This window comes from Ischnura elegans, chromosome 11, assembly GCF_921293095.1.
Source record: "Ischnura elegans chromosome 11, ioIscEleg1.1, whole genome shotgun sequence".
Taxonomy (NCBI): domain Eukaryota; kingdom Metazoa; phylum Arthropoda; class Insecta; order Odonata; family Coenagrionidae; genus Ischnura; species Ischnura elegans.
The window spans coordinates 95027749-95041105 of record NC_060256.1 but is presented as its reverse complement, the minus strand read 5'-3'; the positions used below and the strand labels follow the sequence as shown (position 1 = coordinate 95041105).

The window sequence follows — 13357 nt, the reverse complement described above, 5'->3', positions numbered from 1 at the left end:
TGTAGTCAAACGCTCATTTTCATGAAATAATTCATAATTTATTTGGCGATAGATGCTTTGAAAGGAAAGGTTTAGTGATTTGAGAAGTGCAGATGGACAAAATGCTTCTGAAGGAGGGTGGAAGGAGATAAATGCATGGTGCCTCAAGGGCGCCTTAGTGATAGTTGGAATTTTAAGTATTTCATCGATTTTGCCCAGGTGAGGAAGAAATTTTATTTCAGAAACACGCGAAAAAATGATCTCTACATTCTCTTTGGATTTTCAGCGCGACAGGTCGAGGGTGACCTTTGACCTGAAGACGCTGACTGCAATGTCAGCGAAACGGTTGTCACCAAAAACAAACGTAAGCGGTGAAAACCCAAAGAGAATGCAGAGATCATCTGATCAACGCCGCGAAAATCTTCGAAGTATGCGAAAGAAACTTAACTTCGATGATAATGTGAATGTTGCATTAATTTTATTTCGCCACCTTGCTTGAGATTCTAAAATTTGATTTACGTTGAAGAAGGAAAAATGAAATATTACTTCAAAACATGTGAAAGGAAGTTTCTCTAAATTTAAAGGTTACTTATCGAGAAGAGCTTAGAAAGTATGGGCGTCAGAGAAGACATTTGAAATTAGACTTCGTTAGAATGTTTTTTCCTCATCCGTCAGCCTTCCGATCACCTGCTGATTCCACGAGTACGAGACCGACTTAGCGCTGTCCCCCAGACCGTCGCGAGCCGCGCTCTTCAAGACTTCGGCCACCGATGTCCTCTCGGCTGGCAGACTCGGAATCCGTAGCAGGTCCGCTTTGGTGGCCACGGAGTCGGATGGAGGACCTGAGAAACATAAAAGGAAGATGAGAGGCGCTGCGTCCGTCAGACATTCCGGTTCTTTTGGATGGCAATTTTCACGAATATTACAAAAGAGGAAGAAATATGTTGTCACCCACAACGCATTTAAATGGGTTTATAATAGTCAGGGCGCTGACGGACATACTGATCCGAGTTTCATGGAAAAATAAGGAATTATTAGGGATATTAACGGAAATTTATATACTTGATTATCACTGAAATTCGAAAATTTTCAATGCTATTCCTCGCAATTGAAAACATATTAAGTACTGCAAAATGATAAAATATAGGTCAAAAAAGTGGATCGCATTGCACTCATAACCGCGCCGCGGGCATTATTGAAAACCGAATGAAATGTGACAGAGGAGGCGTAGGAAATCAGCCTTCTATGGGGTGGAATCAGGCCTCCTCTTTGCTGTCTCCTTGGCATTTCCAGTCGCCGGCGTGGTGCCCTCTGCATTAGCCTGCTCTTAACGAAAGGCGCCAAGGGGACCACGGCTTAACGTCCCATCAGACGGACCGAATGTTGCGCTTGAAAATGTCCTCCATACAACTTTCGATCAGGGATCGCGAAAGCTCTGAAAATCTATCACAAAAACGGGATTTGAACGACACTATTGATGCAATGAAGCTTATCATTGAAGTGTTCGTATAACGGAAGGACGGTACAGCTATACCAAAAATGATTTTTTCATGCTCCGAAATTAAGAGTTGAAAGAAAATTAGAAGCTTACCAAAAGTGGCCCAATTTCACAGCAAGTGCCCATATTGGGGGCCTGGAAACAGAGTGAGCAATATTTTGGTTGTCCATGTTTCATAAGTTTTCAGAAAGACATATCAAATCATATTTCAATGGCTCAAGTATTGACATACTTTGTTCTTTGCAGATATTTTTAATCTAGAAATCTAATAAACTATTTTATTTAATAAATTTTTTAATTGACTGTGACTATATATTAGACGGATTCAATATGAAAACCAGAAACAAATAAAGAAACGGATGCCAAAAAAGTCACCAAGCAAACCAAGAAAATTCAGGCGATCCTTCAAAATTGGAAAAAATCAACGATGTTATGGGATCAAAAAGTTGGTTTGAATGTGGATTTCAAGTTTCTTTTGGGGTTGTAGTATTAATTCGAATGTAAGTTTAGCACATGGTACATTTTCTTTGAATTGCACCTTCAAATCTATGTTTAATAATTGATTAAGGATTTAATGTGAAAAAATTATTCAATATACCTTCTTTGAATAATGATTATGAATTCCGCCTTAGTGTTTATGATTGGCAAGTGGATTTCCTTAAACACTTTGAACGACATGTGTAAAATTGTAAAAGGACCTTGGCGCAGTAAAATTAACATAACGCATCACTCTGCAACTATTTGCCGTGAAGTAAAACCTTTATTAGTTAACTACGTAAACTCCGAGCGTGTGTGACGTCGCGAAATGAATGTCTTTTTTTGTTGAGGGTGGCGCCCCGAGTCCCTTCCACTATCGCCGACATTCCCCCCCCCCCTAAATTCCATCCACAATCCTGAGGACTCTTCCTCCCCCTGACCACTGGCTCCACCCAACGACGCGCATCCCGACCGCCTTCGTCATGCAGTCGAACTCAAAATCAGGCCAACAATTTTGACTCTACCTCGGGCTAATTGTGCATGACAACCTCCCGTCATATCTTTAGTGATTCCCCGCCCTCTCATGGCTGTAAGTAAGGAGCAATGCGTCACTTAAGGTTTTTCTCCTCAGTCCTCATTCCTTCCCAGTAAAGTTTGAGTCTCACAGCGGTTTGGTTAGTGCTGAGATGTGGACGTTTGTCGCTGAAGAGTACTGGTGAGTATTATACTCGTACACAATCAATTCCTCTATGCTATTTCTACTTATTTCATCTTAATTTTAGTGCAAGAATGCAGTCTTCTTTGGCAGTAGGATTTGGTAAAAATTAATGAAGTTCTTGTACCCGTATTCTATGTTTAGACTTCTATCTTTCGTAACCGTTATAAAAATCTGGTTCCATCAGCAATGTCTCGTGACGAAATGTATTACCACGTATGTGTTAATGTATGGATGAATGGAATTTGTTTCACATATTCGCATATGTTTGGTTCAATTACAACTTTTCAGAAGTGTACGTGAACTTGTACTAGATACAGAATCATGAAACGAGACCTAATTGCCTAATGGCTCAAATTGGTGGACATAGCAGGCATTTCCGCTGTGACAATTCCTTCTAGTCATTCGGATAGAAGTATGGTGTCATCCTAGTATCCTAGTAATCAAAATAGTATCCTATTTTTGTGCTTTAGCTTAAGAGCATTTTCTTATTATTTACAGTTTACGAAAGGTGGAGTGAATAATGCAATTAATCGATTGAATGAAGGTGCATGGCTAAAATCAAGCTTTCAACCACCCCAACGAAGGCTTCGGGTCAACCCTTGGAGTGTTACCATCGGTCATACTGCTAGCAGTATGCATGTCTCAAGGAAATAATGTGAAGCTTCCTGCTGTGTTAGTCAACTACATGAGCGAGTGTTCATCCAGCTATACAGTGCAGTGAAAGTGTCAATGAGTCATCAAAAAAATCGTTGTCATTTGCGTGATCGATGTGAAGTATTGGTGAATATAAATCTTTTGAAGAGTTGTTGTTGTAAAGCTGAGCTCTACCGCCGATGGCCCTGGAAGCAAATGCATGGTAGGGATTCTTCTACTCTTGCAGTTTGATTCAATATGAAGCTTGAAAATCCTTTTCAGATAATCATGTATAACACACTTGTTTTAGCAGCAACTTTTTCTGATCAAAAGGAGAATTCTTGGACGAAAATTGCGGCGTCTTTTTGAAAATGCACTATATAGTTAGAATGATGAATCTAGTTTTTTTTTGTAATATAGCTAGATTAGCTCGTTGGGTATTAAATGCAATTTATGCCCTGGAATACTAATAGTGCTGGATAATTTTAATACCGTGTAACCCGGAAAATAATTTTCACTGGCTCGACTTTTTGAATTGCCATGCGATGTATAATGAACTTACCAATGTTCTAATACAAAAGTTATAAGGTTCAGCAGTCATGAGTTTAAATATTTTGCTCAAAGTGCAGACATGCTACATGCAGACATAATTTTCTTGGGAGTACGCATTGAGTAAAAATAGAGTTACATCGAGAAGAACAACAGACTCGCCAATTGGGAGCGTTCGGTTAGAGAGAGAAACGTATTTGGTTGGGAGAAGTAGATTAACTTATTTAAAACATTCTACTTCTCTGTCGACATATGATAGTGCCAACCTACGTGAAGCAGTGACCGCGGCGGACGGGACTCCATTTGACCGTGTATTTATCCTATGTCATCCACACTGGTGAAATCCTGGCTGGATAATTTTCGAGTCGTTTATCTATGTCTCCCCTGAATGACATGACTTTAAAGGGCGTACCACTACCTCTCGACCGAATACATCTTCTTAATTATGTTTATATTCGTGGCCTTATATCTTTCTTGACACATAACTTGCTAAAATGTAAAGCTTATTTTTTCAGCCAAATCTGAATTACACATCCAGAAATATTCACAGTTAGACATGATGAAACATTCTGTTCCAGAAACGCTTTGATTAAAATCCATGAAATAGTTCAGTTATTAGTTATCAATTGACAATCACTCAAGTAGAGGCGACCAAGGTTTGAAATTGGCGAGTGCTGAAGCTGAAATTTATTGAATTAATTCTAGACTACTTTTTCTTCCGGCACGCAACTAACGCATACTATTACACTTAATTGCTGTGATCTCAGACCGTCTCATAGGCATACCGCTTATTGGCTCATAAAGTGCGCAGTTAATTAATCATTTTTGACACGTTTAAACCTACTGAAGATGCCATTTTCTTTAATTGAATTAATAATAAAATAACTTAATAAACCATTATTAATGTATTTAATGCAAAGAAATTAATTCATATGATTAAATTATAACGATATTGCTTAACAAAACATTCTGGTTGTCTTCACGAAAAGAGAATCAATCCTAGCAGTCCGTTCATACATTTTTCGTTGAGGTTGCTGGTTTCGCGGGTGAATAATATCTTTCCGATGGTTAATTAGGCTACAGTGTCTGTTAGAGAACTTGCCAGTATTTTCCGTAAGGGAAGAATACGACCCTTGAATTGAAATTAATAATGCTCAATGCGGCTTTCCTTCAATTTTAAGGTTTTCAATCGTCAGTAAATATGACAGATGTATGCCTATGAAGTGAATTGTTAAGGGGAGAATTTCTATGCACTAATGCAAACACAATTGTACTAATCGTATAATGGTAATGTCACTATCGCTCATGAAGTCCAATATATCTATTCACTGCCTATCTTCGCTATTCACTCTCGTTTGCAATTCTTTTACGTGATTAGCTACTTGAGTGACTTGCTTATGCCTGAGTGCAAAATTACACCCTTTGTTCACTTAGACATTAAAAATTCATGTCCTCACTTACCTCAGGGTGGCTTTCTTCTTTGTAGTTCTGTAGGTAGCTCATAGATACTGCTCTCCATTATCATTTCCCCGGAATGAGACTGTGACTTCAACGAACGAAGAAACGGCTGAAAAAGACCAAAAAACTAAATTTATAAATTTCAAACTTGCAAAAATGTGTTTCTATCAAAACGAAGGGTTAGTGAAGGACTGGGGTGTGTTGTGTTTTCTTCGTGAGCAGGGGGGAAGGGGAGGTGCTTGATTGGAGACGACAGTTGAATGCAGACCGTTAGTATTATAATGTATTGTTTCTCGTAAATCGATGATGTGTTCTGCAAACTTACCTTCTGACCTTCGGAGACGACTAGAAAATTCTGGAACATTGATAACGTGTTTCATGACCGTTGGCTCTTAAAGATTTTTCGCGCTATTTTTGTGTAACATCGCCAACTTGAGATCAAATCCTATTGGTTAAGCGTAGCATTGGTTCTCCGCGGGAAATATATTTTATTTATAATATATAGTATATCAACGTATTTAATAATGTATATTACTAGATAAAATTTCAAATAACCCAATATCAACGATCTTTACCGTTTCGTAAATATCTCTTTGCTTCAAAAAAGAAATCGTATATAAATTATCGTGACGTCACAGGTATACGTCACAGGGCTGACTCAGTGTCAGAAGTACCCCTCCCTCAATTCCTGGACTGCACTTCGCGGCGAGCTCTCTTGGGGTTAAGAGGTGAGTACCTGAACTATTCTTTTTGTGATATTAGGCATTTTTGTATGATTTTTTAAAGCAACTCTCTGATGTGGCGTATAATTCACGAACACTATTTATTCATCTTTACAAAGTTATCGTGATCATAGCAACTATTATTTTGAACGAAATATTTTTTTACGCTATCCGTCTTCCGTTCCAACTTTTAATACAATGTGAGTAATGTACCTATAAGTTAAAGTTACTGTCAGAGTAGTTCGTTTAAGGAACGCTGGTGATAGGAAAACATCCCCTTCGATGACAATCGTCCTGGTTTTCCTCTCGACCCTGTTAATTTTAAATGGAAATAATTTTTTTATGAAAAGTATTTCGGCAACGGACGATATGCCCCACTTGATTTGCCAAAGCGATTTAATGTGACGAATACCCGATTGCTCAAATTGTGTGATCCCCTTTTGCGTAACTATGTGTTATATGTGTAACTTTTGAAAATTGGATTTCGCTATGGAGTGTGAGTATTTGAATTGAGTAACCTGCGAGTAGTTTTAGCTTTGCATCGATCGTGTTTCTAAGAGCATCGAAGATAACGGTTTGAATACGGAAATAATGATCCTAACGGAAATACTGTGGCTTAGTTTCAGCACTTTGGTATTTTATTGCTGTGACTGTAATTTTAAGGTATTAACAGTAGACGAGGAACAGTGAGACGGTTTCGTTATTGATTATGAGAGAACTTGAAATTGCATAGTGTAGCTATTATTATTCTTGTTTGCTTTAAAGTTTTTTTCTTTATCGGTACCTTAATGGGGAGTTATTCCACATATTAATGGTATCTAAGAGGCTTTTATAGTCCTTTATATTTAACCCTCGTAAGTACAACAGAATAATTTCGTTAGGATATTTGCTGACACTCCTAAACCGCTATGAAACCTTAAATGCGAAATTTTTCTTTTCAGGTGCACGAGTAAAATGGGGATAGCGAATCAATTCCGTGAAACGGGTGGGGTTAAATGGGAGAATGAGATGAGGTTTCAAGGAAGAAGAAGCATTCGGGAAAATGGTGAGTTAATATGATTCACTTTATTATTTGATATGTCTTTGTATATTCCCATATTTAGAAATTTTTATCTTTGTCTCTCTTCATTGCTAGAGGTAAACGAAATTCTGTGCGTTACACAAATTATAACGTATTATGTGATAATTCTTATGAATGCATTTAATAATTTACTATTATTTGATCATCCGAATGCTCTGATTTTAAGTTTTCGACCCTTGGTGACTATCATGCCTTAGAAGGCCGCTAGGAGGTATGAAAATTGTTATTAGTTTACGTAACTCATAAAGTAAATTTGGAGAGATAGCACTTAATATTTAATGATGCCACGTGGAGAGAGATGGAATATCTTAAATACTCATTTAAATAATTCTTAATAAGCGATATACGAGGTATTCCTTTCGTCTCCTACCGTACACTTGCCCCACTAGTATTGCCTTCTTCAGGCCATCATAATACATGCTTCAGGATACATTCGTTTCTCGTGGTCTGCGTTCCGCTTGTTCGGATATCCATTTAATTTTCTTATAGCCGAATAGCTATCAGTTTCTGCACCACTGTCATTGCCCAGGACTTCCATGGGAAAGAATGCTCAAATAGCAAGTTCTGATGAGTTGTCTCCTTACTTTATGTTCAAATTTCCTGCTCATATAAGTGAGGTGATGCTTTATTTTTCTGAAAAGTTCTATTCGCCTGGGCTATCCTATCGATTATTTCTTTCTTGCTTCGTCCACCGCTGATTATTCTGAATCCCTAATATTAAATAAGTCCACATCTTCCAACGCTTGTTTCCCTAAGTTTATGCTTTTCTTGATTTCCTGTCGCTTGCTACACTCTATTTTTTAACGGTGATTTTTAGATTGCTTTGGTCATTGTCCTACCCATCTTCACTTTAATATTTTGAAATTTTGTCATTTCTCACCTTAAGTTTCCTCGTGGCTATTCGTGCATTGAAGATTCCGGACTTTTCTTTGATTTAATTGGACCCATTTTAGTTCTTAACTGATGAAATTACAAGAGAAATTATTCGACCTTGACGCACTCCGTTCCTAATTCTTGATTCTCCATAGATGTGTCCACATTTTATCACGCCTACGTGTTTAGAAAAAAAATTGTGAATGTTTCACCTGTCATTGTTAAGTACACTTACTTATGTCATAATTGCAGGCATTGACTTCCATCCCACGCTAGTTATGCGTCATATTATAACTCGATACCTATTTAAATTGCTTCTGTACTTGATCGCCCCCCATCTCTTACACATATTAAAACAATCTCTTCACATTGTATTAATTATCAGCCATGAGTTCTCAGTTGTGTCACTTACGGTTTACATTTTACGCTTTTTATTTGAAGTTTTTCAAGTCTCTTTCCCAAACGAGCCTTTACTTTTCCATTCACACGATGTTTTTATATTCCTAGACCACGTTTCACTGGCCAGTCTGGCTTTATGACAAATATAGTTCCCTATTTTAATTATCAGTTAAGTATCCTTGTACTTTAGTATGCCTTCAATGCGATCCAAGACTTTCTGCGTGATCCTACCTTATGATTTCCTTCTCTCGAGAACTTCTTTAGTTGCTTTCGTTAGCTCAGTTTTCAAGATTTTCCGACTCTCTTCCTCTAATTTCTCGGTCAGATATGATACTATATTATTCTGCACTGCTTACCGAAATTACACTTTCCTAAATCATTCTACTTGGCAAATGCTTTCCACCGCTTCGTTTTTCTTTTATTTTGAGTAACACGACTTTGCTATTAAGTTATGACCTCTGTGGTTACATACCCTAGGGTAGCTTATGTCGTCCTTTTCCTAGTTTCTGAATCTGTTTTTGGTAGAATTCAATCAATTTAGAATCTTCTCATGTATATTGGTGTTTCCATTGCGTTGATTTTGCGGCTGTGATAATTTAATGTTGTTTTCGCAACCACTAGCTTGTGATCTGTGTTAGTCGTTCATTTTGATTACAATATCTTCGTTTTCCGGAAATTCTCCAGTCACGACCTTCACCGATGATATATTCACTTTCAGGGAGAATATTTACATTTTCTTCATCTCTTACTTGCTCTATTACTTCTGTTTTTTCTTGAAAGACCTATTCCGCTTCTGCATTTTTTATCAAATCTTTCGTCTGCTTACAAACCTTCTGAGCTGCAGTAATTATGGGTTTTGGTTTATATCTCAGCCATTACCAACCTATCATTTAACTGTAAGTGGTATTCTAATCTGCGTTTATTATTTGAACTATCCCCATATCATTGTTACCTTTTAGCGATCCTGAGTGTATTTTTCTGTAGCATCCATTCCATAAGTTTCCCACTTCATGCCATTTTATTTCATTGATTCTTAATCATTCTTCATATATCCACCCACAAAGCGATAAAACGTTACATCTTTAAGAAAATTTATCGCACTTGATAAATGTACTCGCTCTTGTAGTCCTCGCATTGAATGTCGAATTACTGGCTATCTTTCTTTAACTTAATTATATTTTACTCAAGATATTGTGTGAATCATGTTTGTAATGAATATACTGGATGTGAATTATTGAGATGTCTCTGGTAGTTACCCCTGCCCTTCCACATTGAATTAATAATGCCAGAAAATTGATATAACGATGCCATAAGTGAAAAATGTGTGGCTCATTTGATAATTTCATCTTGCGCCTTTTCACATATGAAGAAGAGCTGCTATCTCCTCCCTCTTGTGAAGGAAGGGATATCAGGTGTCGACTCATATAGCGAGCAATTTTAAATAGCATAATATTCCACTGAAACACGGCAAAGAAATCACAAGCTGCAAGAAATATCAATAGTCATCCATGTGCTTTGTTTCCAAGAGTAATTTTTTAGTTTTCACGATTTTTCCCTTGTTTTTCTAACAACCGTAATTGTGCTGCTTTATCTGGTGATGACACACTAATGCGTTGTAACTACGTTAAGGTAGATATAATTATTCTACCTAATTTAAAGGCTAAAGCAATATATTTCGGATTGATTTTAGCAAATGCGAGGCTATTAGGAATAAGTTTCAGAGCTCTACCGGAGCAACTGACTTACTTTCTAAAAAATTAAAAAAGCCTTATTTAATAAGTCACATAAACGGGTGTATACCACGTGTCGCACTGGAGATTGCCCCGACGTTTCGAGACCGACTGCTGGTCACTTCTTCAAGGTAATAATGCTGGAATTGGTTTTTGCTGCCTTTTTTATATTTCTGGTGGGAGGGTATGAGAAGTTAGGACTGGAGGGGGAATGTAACGAAATTTTTCGGATGACTGGGTTCCAAGTAACTGATTATTAATCCAGTATCACTAATAAGGTTGTCCTTGTTTTTCTCTATTTCTATATCCTCGCGGATGAGTCGGGCTCTAAAATGTTTTATCCTCGCGATGAATCTCGATTTTCTGAAGTCGATCGCATGTCCGGTTTCTTCGTGCTCCGCAACGGCTGACTTTGAAGAGTGACCCAGTCGAATGGCCCGCTTGTACTCTTCTATACGAGTTTTGACCAGTCAACCCATTTCCCCGTTGTATTTCTTCTCGCAAGATCGGCAAGGGATTTCGTATACTCATTCAATTTGAAGTGGCGTCTTATCGTTGGCATTTCCCAGATGGTGTCATACTTGGGCGTGTGGTTTAAAAATGGCTTTTATGCCTTCCGGAGGATGTTACCGACCTTATCCGTCGGTCTTTTCACGTAGGGGAGCAGAGCTTTCTATTGGCTAATGATGTCTTCTGTGTCTTGGGAATTGTTCCTATTGTCCTTGTTGATCACCTTTCTAAAATTGTGGGAAATTGCTCCATTGTCGTAACCATTAAGACGTAAGATGGATTTCAGCTTAATAATTTCTGAAGATAGATTCCTCGGGTCACTCAGCCGGATCGAACGTTCAATTAGAGAGGTCATTGCAGCGTTTAATTGAGCAGGGTGGTGATGAGAACTGGCATGGAGATATCGGTTTGTTGACGTCGATTTTCTATACACGGCGTGGCCTAGGCTTACGTTGTCATTCTTCTTCACCAAGTCGTCGAGAAATGGCAGTTTTCTCGATTCTTCTATCTCCATATTGAATTAGAAAGTAGTGTAGCTCTGAACCATGTTTTTTAAAAGGGTGAGTGGGACTGTATTCTTGTTATTGCGATTTTTGTTTATGATAATTTGGTTTTTTGGAATCGGCTATTTCGAAAAGAGATGCTCTCATAAAACTTAATTTAAATACCTCGGAGGAGTGAAAAATGTCCTTTGCGTGAGAGTAACAAATAAAAATGATGGAGTATTTGTAGATAAAATCAAATAATTTAGGGAATAGATGATCAACTTTAAAATGTGAGACTGTAAACCAGTTGCTGCATTTATCTCATTTAGGATGAAATTATCAAAACGTATTAATGATGCTAATTTCCCTAGTCTGTTTTATGGAATTTGATTTTTGATGTATTTCGCTATTTCTACTCGACCGGATGTTGCTCGTGCTGTTAGCTATTATCCCAATATAATTCATCTGATTATTTAGGGTGAAAGCGTACATATACCAATATATATTTACTTGGTCCTCAGAGCTTAGTGAGGTTAGCACACCTACTGGAAGGAAAGCATTGGTAGTTTCAATCACGTCACTTCCAAAATTTTTTCGTGACAAACTGCTTTAGATTACTATGATTGTAGACGGAATTACAATCTTTTCTCATACTCTAGGGTAATTAAAATAAAGACAGCGATTAATTTTTCACTGAGCACGATTTATTTTAAAATTTGACGACAACTTTGCTGTCAGCAGAGGGTGCCTCTTTAAGAATGACTTTACTCAGTCATAGCAACATTGAATATTGTTACAAAAACATTGCACAGTCTTTTCTTGCCAGGTGAGGTGCATTTTAAACGGCCAATCTCAAATCTATTTCATCAAGCTGCAAATCATAATCGCAATTTTGTCGATATGACAAGTAAAAGCTAATTGTCCTTCCTGCGAAAAAAACTTTAGGGTGGCTTGGGGAACTTGAAAATGCAATCTTCAACTTGTATTTAATAGTGCTTTGGGGTCTTTTGAAATAATCGGAAGCATACCTTTGTGCCATTTCACCAAATATGATGGTTTCTGAACACCTTTGAAGGTGTTTGCTCTTAGTTTCCAAAATTAATGTAAGTCAGAAATTAGCACTTGCGGCTCGTCAGCAGTTGAAGTTTTAGCTGTATCCACCCCATTTTTCCTCCGATTCCCATTCCCATTTTTTTGTTACCGATTGTAGAGAACAACCTTAGGCTTACAAAAAATTATAGAGCTGAAAGGAGACTAAAATCGAAGGTATGTAATAATTGGTCCAATACAAATTGTTTTTACACCTTTTCCTAAAGACTTATTGAACGACTCTCGTACTCTATTGACTGTCACAGAACTACTTCCTTCTCCGGAAAATTTACCAGTATTCTTTTTACAAGTTTTTCAAGTACGTTAGAATAAATTTAGAGCAAAGAAATCGGACGGTAATTGTGAATACCACGTAGTTCGATTTTTTTGTGAACGGAAAAAATAACTTCTTGCTTTAAGGATGCAGGGAACCTTTAATTTGGCAAGCTTTGATTGAAGAAATGGCAGAGTTCATCTGCAATGTCTTATATGATAGATTTGTCATACCAGCATTATTTGATCTGGACGGGCAGTTTTTTTTTAAAGATTGGCTATCGGCAATTTTTAATACATCAGGCGTTGTGACTGGTTCCAAAAAGGAGTTCAGTCTTCGATGATTTTTACTATTTGATGAATTATCAATCATTGAATTGCTTTTAACAAATGTATACAATTTAGGAGACACCAATGTACTAAAGAACTCCTTCTTGAAGTCAATATCAATAATAAAAGGGTCATTAAGGTCCGATTTCCTTGTATTAGTTCTTGCATCCAAAGTTTGTTTCGCTCCCGTCAATTCCTTGAAGATACTCCACTGTTTCTTTTTATTTCGATTTACTTTGTCCAATTGTTCCATGTATCAGGAGGTAAAAGATTTTTTTACGCGCAACTTTGCTCATCAAGGAGTCAGTGATCCAGGGCTTTAATTTTACGGCACTTTCATTCATGACAATACTTAAGACTTATTTACAAATTTTAATAGTTTGATTGAAAATGTAGTAAAAGTTTGGGAAATTTCATGTTCTTCATACAATACTTCCTTAGAATACAGTCGAATATTTTCATTTAATGATTTACGGCAACAATACTGCACCAAAGTGACATAAGATGGTGTACTTTCGTTTTCTTCGCGAACAGAAAGATTGGAGATTGGGTT

The 13357-nt window shown here is 37.3% G+C and overlaps 1 long non-coding RNA gene across 1 annotated transcript; it reads left to right on the top strand.

Moving 5' to 3' along the window:
• Window positions 1-2544: 2544 nt before the first annotated feature.
• LOC124168436 lies at window positions 2545-7074 on the top strand. Its single transcript, XR_006866930.1, has 3 exons — window positions 2545-2669; window positions 3171-3528; window positions 6976-7074. It is a non-coding gene; the product is annotated as an uncharacterized LOC124168436 (long non-coding RNA).
• The last annotated feature ends 6283 nt before the right edge of the window (window positions 7075-13357 follow it).